The following is a 7,064-nucleotide window of genomic DNA, read 5'->3' as shown; positions in this document are numbered from 1 at the left end:
CTGAGAAGAAACTTTTTAGTTTGAATCCATCCCATTTATTGATTCTTGATTTTACTGCTTACATTATAGGAGCCTTATTAAGGAAGTCAAGGCCTAATCTGACATGATAGAGATTTGGGCCTACTTTTTCTTCTATTAGGCATAGGTTTAATTCCTAGGTCCTTGATCCACTTTGATTGAGTTTTGTGCATGGTGAGAGATAGGGGCTTAATTTCATTTTGTTGCATATGGATTTCCAGTTTTCCTAGCACCATTCCTAGCAGCTATTCTTTCTCCAATATATGTTTTTGGCATCTCTGTCTGAACTTCTAATGAAGCAGTGCTTCCTTCCCTGAAGATAAATTCCTAAAAATGGAATTTTGTTTTCTTCTCTCAGTGCTAGGAACCAAACTCAAGGTCTTGTGGATGCTACGCAAGTTCTCTACCATTAAGCTACATTCTCAGTCATGCATTTTTTTTTTTAAGTTTTTGATACATATAAACTTTCCTCCAGAAACAGGAATTATTTTCATTAATGAGCTAAACCATTTTATGCTGCCAACTACAGTGTATGTGCTAATATTTTCACATTCTCACTAGAAACAGATATTCAGTTTATTTAAAACATTGCCAATTTTATGAACAAATACAATAATTCGCTATTAAAATATTACAAGGTAGACACTGCTTACATGTTCATTAGCCATTGGGGGTTTTTGTTTGTGAGGCTGAGGATCAAATATGGGGCCTGTGCACATAAGGCATGTACTCTACCTTACATCTGGGGTTTGGTTTTTGGAATGTTTTGTTGTGAACTGCCTCATCATGAGGTTTTTTTGTTTGTTTGTTCGTTTTGGTTTTGAGTTTTGTTGTTGTTGTTGTTCTTTTATTTGGGTACTGGGGATTGATTAAAGGGGCATTCAACCACTGAGCCACAGCCCCAACCCTATTTTGTATTTTATTTAATTTAAAGACAGGGTCTCACTGAGTTGCTAAATGCCTCACCATTGCTGAGACTGGCTTTGAACTCGCAATTCTTCTGACTCAGCCTCCCAGGCCATTGGGATTACAGGCTTGAGTCACCACACCCTGCTCATTTTTTTTTTTTTTTTTTTTTTGAGATAAGGTCTTACTAAGTTGCTGAGGCTGACCTCCAATTTGCAATCCTCTTGCCTCATCCTCCTGAGTCACTGGGATTACATGTGTGCACCAAGCCTCTAGCTCCTCATTATGCCTTTTGCCTGCTTTTCTACTGAAATAGTTGTCATTTCTTGGTGATTGATAAAAGCTTTTTGAATATTGATTCTATCAATCCTTTGCCATAGACATAAAAGAATTTTTGAGTTAGTCATTTGTCTTTTATTGAATATATACGCCAAATATATTTCATATTTGAAATAAAATAGTATCTATGAAGTTGAATATTGTTGTATGCTCAACTATACTCTAAAATATGTCCCTAAAGACATTTTTACTGATGTTTATCAAGTGTGATGAAAGAAACCTAGTGTGAGAAGCAGGGAGGGGAATGTCACCCAGAGGGAGCTCTTGCCTAGCATGTGAGAGGTTATGGGTTTGTCCCCAGCACCGCAAAAAAAAAAAAAAAAAAAAAAAATGGAAGCAAGCAAAGAACATACATATATTGAAACCAAATATAGGTGGGTACTAGGTGACACATGCCTGTGCTCCAGCAAGGCAGGAGGATGGCAAGTTCAAGGCCAGCCTGGGCAATTTAGCAAGACCCTTTCTCAAAATAAAAAATAAAAAGGGGCAGGGGAAGTGGTTAAGTGCCCCTAGGTTCAATCCCCAACACCAAAAAATAAAATAAAATAAATGATTAAAAGCACAGAATTTGATAATAATAACAATTATTATTATATTATATTATTGTATATTACAAAATTACTTGCTATATTTGTATTCCAAATATATATTTATTTTGTAAATATAATGTAATACAATTATTGTTATATTTATGTTTATATTATATTTATCATGTTTTATTTTTTATTTTATTTTTTTTAAGAGAGAGAGAGAGAATTTTTTTTAATTTTTTTTTTTTTTTTTTTTAGTTTTCGGCGGACACAACTTCTTTGTTTATATGTGGTGCTGAGGATCGAACCTGGGCCACATGCATGCCGGGTGAGCGCGCTACCCCTTGAACCACATCCCCAGCCCTTATGATGTTTTAAACATTATAATACTTAATAATTCCTATTATGACAATAGCTAACACTCAGATACTTTACTATGCACTTTATATGTATTTTCTCATAAAATTCTTACAATAACTCTTTAGAGAGTTAATATTTATATTTCCCATTTATCCTTAAGGAAATGAGGCCTTAACAGGGTTCAAATGACTAGAAAATGCTATAAGTTGAGGTTACATCTCAGCCCTGGCCTACATTCTCAAACATTAAACCTTGCCACCTCCCCTGCCCAACCTCTGCAAACCTCAAATTTCAGACTTGGTCTTTTGAACATAAATAACACAATATAGAGATGGCCCCTGAGCACAGTGCCCAGCATGCAGCAGGTCCTCAGCAGAAGGTATGTCATGCCACTCATCCTCCTCATCATCAGAGCTGCACAAACACACAACACACCTTCCTGCACTCAAAGATGCTAGTCCTAATTGCCATGAAACTATAGTATATTATGTCTATTTGTGAATTATGGCCCTTAAAGGGGCCATCATAGTATCTATTGAAATATCTAAAATTCTTGTCCCTTCTCATTCAAGAATCAACTCCCTCCCACTTGGGGATGATTCTGCCTCCCACCTTCTCAAGCCTCCTGACTGCGAACGGTTGGTCTGTATTTACCTGGAAGAAATCTCTGATGAGCATGCCTCCCAGCACTCTGTACAATGCCCTCCATCTACTCAGGAGGCTGAGGCAAGAGTATCTCTTGAGCCCAGAAATTTGAGGCCCAGCCTAGACAACATAATAAGACCCAGGCTCAAAAAAAAGAAAAGAAAAAAAAAAAAAAAAAAAGCCGGGCACGGTGGTGCACACCTCTAATCCCAGCGGCTCAGGAGACTGAGGCAGGAGGATCACGAGTTCAAAGCCAGCCTCAGCAAAAGCGAGGCACTAAGCAACTCAGTGAGACCCTGTCTCTAAATAAAATACAAAATAGGGCTGGGGATGTGGGTCAATAGTTGGTTGCATGCCCCTGAGTTCAATCCCTGGTATCCCCCCTCCAAAAAAAGAAAAAAGGCTTCACTAAAGCAAATAAACAGCAACTCAGGAAGCTAAAGCAGGAGGATCCCAAGTTCAAGGCCAAACTCAACAACTTAGTTAGAACCTGTCTCAAAATTAAGAAGGGGGGCAAGGGCAGGGAATATAGCTCAGTGTTAAAGCACATCCCAGTTCAATCCCTACTACCAAATATACAAAGTAAGGTAAAGAAATTGATCACCTATTTTTTTGTGTGTTTATGTCGTGCTGGGAATTGAAACCCAGGACCAGGCAAATGCTCTACCACTGAGCTATACTCCCAATCCCCTTCCCCCACTTTTAAAAAGGAAAGAATTACCACTGCTTATTTTTGTGAAGATGAGCCTGGACATATGATCTTGTCTGGGTTAAATCAACATGATCTTCCATGTGTTTTACCCACCATTGTGTAGTACATCATTGATGTCGTGAAAACTGATAAAGAAGGAAAGCTACCACAATACTTGAGGGCTGAATCACTGGCTCACAGGTCTCGGGTATTATACTAAAATCATGAATTTTTTCAACCTTCTACATTTTCATTTAAATAATCTACTTTTCTGCTCAAGGTCAGAAATAATCTCCATTCAGCCAGACAGACCTGGTGGCCCTTGCCTGGTAATTCCAGCAACATGGGTGGCTGAGACAGGAGGATCACAAGTTTGAGGCCAGCCTCAGCAACTTAGCAAGACCCTTTTTCAAAATAAAAACTCAAATGGGCTGGGGATGCAGCTTAGTGGTAAAATGCCCGTGGTTCAAAAAGAAAGAAACAAAGAAAGAGAAAGAGACAGACTCTATATTCATTCATTGAAGTGAGGTGGATCTTTGCTGAATATTAAGAAATAAAAATGATCATTTAACAACTAGGACAGAAGATAATCTGTTGCTGAAAATAGTATCCACAACCAGCTTGGAAAGTTTACCATGGAAGAAAATGTACTCAGGCAAATGCTCAGTGACTTGCCACTTTGCCAAAATATTCCTCTTCTTGGCATGTGTTTTGGACCACATTCTTTTTATATTCCAAACAGACTCACCCTCAAATTATTTCTAGTGAATTATGCTTTGGTAGCATGACTTCAGCCCAGAATGAGGCAATATTAAATGAAATAACCATATGACATTCATATCTATTGCCAGAATGCTGTGGAGAATCCTGGTCACTACACAATATGATGACATAATCAGAGATAGCAAATGTATCTGTATTTTCAGCACCAGGAATATCTGTCCTTCTCCTAAGCAGCCAGTTTATTATTTTTAGATACAAACCATGGACAGTAGACTCTTGTCATTTGTGAACTTGATCTTTGCTGTTTCAACAGTTCAGGAGGTGTGTCAGTTGTGCCTCCAGTTTATCCCACAGCCACTGCAAAGCTGGGGCGTGGTACCAAGCCCTTGCTGATGAATTTGACGCCTGGTCTGCACATTACCACAGCTTTGATGTTCGCTGGCAAACACTGAGTGACCTTCATTGTTCTTCATCACACTATTTTCTGTCTGATCACGCCTTCCTCCTCATGCTGGCCTCTAGCAAAGTCGAAGGGAAAGTTATGCCTCCTTCTAAATTGAATTGGACTTTAATGATTCTGAGCTCTAATCCTATTCTTCATGATTCCATGGTAATGCACATAAGTGTAGAGTCTCCAGGTGCCTCTCTCCAGGGCCTGGGCGATCTGCACAGTGTCACTTGGTAATGAACAAGGTCAAACAGCTCCACCGGTGGGAACCTCTTGGCAGCCCGGCAACCGGACAGCATCTCCCTGGCTCAGAGCCACCCACAACCAGAAATGCCAGCTTCCCAGAAACAGCTAGCTCCTCCTGCCATGGAAGGGAGGAATGAGAGAGAAGATAGAGGAAGTAGAAATACTCATCTTCCCCCACCCTGAGAATCAGAGGTCATCTTTTCCCGCAGATGAGGAAGACACCAATGCCAAGTCAAATGTTGATCATTATTTCCAGGTATTTCCAGCAGAGGGTGCTCTGGTACAGGCAGAAAGAACAGAAAAGCATCCACTTCCTAAGGAAAAACAGACGGTTCATGATGGTTGCCAACTGAATTCCAGAATTTGTATAAAAGGACTTGGGGTTACTTTCTGGGTGGTAGCCCAGAGAGATTCAAAGCTGTGTTTATATGAATGAGAAAGATGGAATTGGATTTCCCATAGAAATCTCTGGAAATGAAGCAGCTTTTCTCCACAAGCCACCCATTAGAATGGTGACCCAAAATAAGTAAAATGTTAATATCAATTAAGACCCATTTTATAGCCAGGTGTCCAGTGACTTGGGAGGCTGGGGCAGGAGGATCTCAAGTTTGAAGCCACCTTGACAACTTAGTGAGACCCTGTATCAAAATTTAAAATTCCAAAATATTTTTTTAAGTTTTTATTTTTTAGTTGTAGTTGGACACAATACCTTTATTTCACTTATTTATTTTTACGTGGTGCTGAAGATCGAACCCAGGGTCTTGCACGTGCAAGGTGAGCACTCTACCGCTGAGCTACAACCCCAGCCCCCTCCAAAATATTTTTTACAAGGGCTGAAGACATAGCTCAGTGGTAAGGCACCCCTGGGTTCAATCCTCAGTACTAAAAAGGAAGGAAAAAAATCTACTTTATTAACAATTTACTCCAATACCTCCCATCAATGGCATCTTTCTGTACTATGAATAAGTTCATTTGAAGTGTCTTTTACAGGCTAGCAAGATGCCAGGTGCTGGAGAGACATGAAACATATTTGAATCCAGTCTCTGTGAGTCAGAGGCAGCCCCAACAGAAAGGCACAAATAGGTTACAGCAGAAAAAGAAAAGTCCACATGGAGCTGAGTGATGAAGAAGCACTTGTGGTTAGGACTTGGCAAGTCGCTGTCAAACCCAGCCAGAGCTTTAGGGCAGTCTCCAGATGTCTTGCTATCCTAGACACCAAATATGCTCTGCAGTCAGAACTGATAAGAATCACTACATTACTAGATACTGGAACCTTGTGTATTTTTTTTCCCTTTTGTATCAGGAATTGAACGCAGGGGCATGGCACTCGACCACTGAGCAACATCCCCAGCCCTAGTCTGTATTTTTTTTAGAGACAGGGTCTCACTGAATTGCTTAGCTCCTCGATTTTGCTGAGGCTGGCTTTAAACTCACGATCCTCCTGTCACAGCCTCCAGAGCTGATGGGATTACAGGCACACACCACCATGCCTGGCACCTTGCGTATTTTTAATCCTCGTGCCCACACTACAAGGTAAACATTATTAGTCTCTCAGGGAAGTGGTCATGCGTGAAATGTCATCAGAGTCAGGATTCAAACCTAAGGCGCTTGATGTCAAAAGCCTCCTTGTTCTTTCTCATAGCGCCATCCTGTCTCTCTCAGGTGTAACACTTCCTAAGAATTGTATTGTGCTAAAAGACAATGTTTTAAAGGGGAAATTATTTAAGAGCCAAAGGAGGACTGGGTTGTGGCTCCGCGGTAGAGCACTAGCCTAGCACGTGTGAGGCCCTGGGTTCGATCCTCAGCACCACGTGAAAATAAGTAAATAAAATAAAGGTATTGTGTCCAACTACAACTAAAAAATAAATATTAAAAAAGCCAAAGAAGTGAAGGCTTGATCAAGGATGGGTGTTTGGGAAAGAAGAGAGGGATCTTTTTGTTAAGAGGCTCCTGACATCCCTTCCCAGGAGCACAGGGTCATCTTCTGTCACTCCCAGGTCTCTAGGTCACATGTTTTTCCTTAGGACAACCACTAGGTATTATCCCCTTTTGAATATTAATAATAGTAATCTGAAGATGGCCTTACATGAACTTTGAACATGTTGGATGCTAAAAATCAGTCCTAATAGGAAATGCTGCATCTCTTTCCCACTAATCC

The sequence above is a fragment of the Marmota flaviventris genome, chromosome 15 (genome assembly GCF_047511675.1).
Source record: "Marmota flaviventris isolate mMarFla1 chromosome 15, mMarFla1.hap1, whole genome shotgun sequence".
Classification (NCBI taxonomy): domain Eukaryota; kingdom Metazoa; phylum Chordata; class Mammalia; order Rodentia; family Sciuridae; genus Marmota; species Marmota flaviventris.
This window is presented reverse-complemented; position numbering follows the sequence as displayed.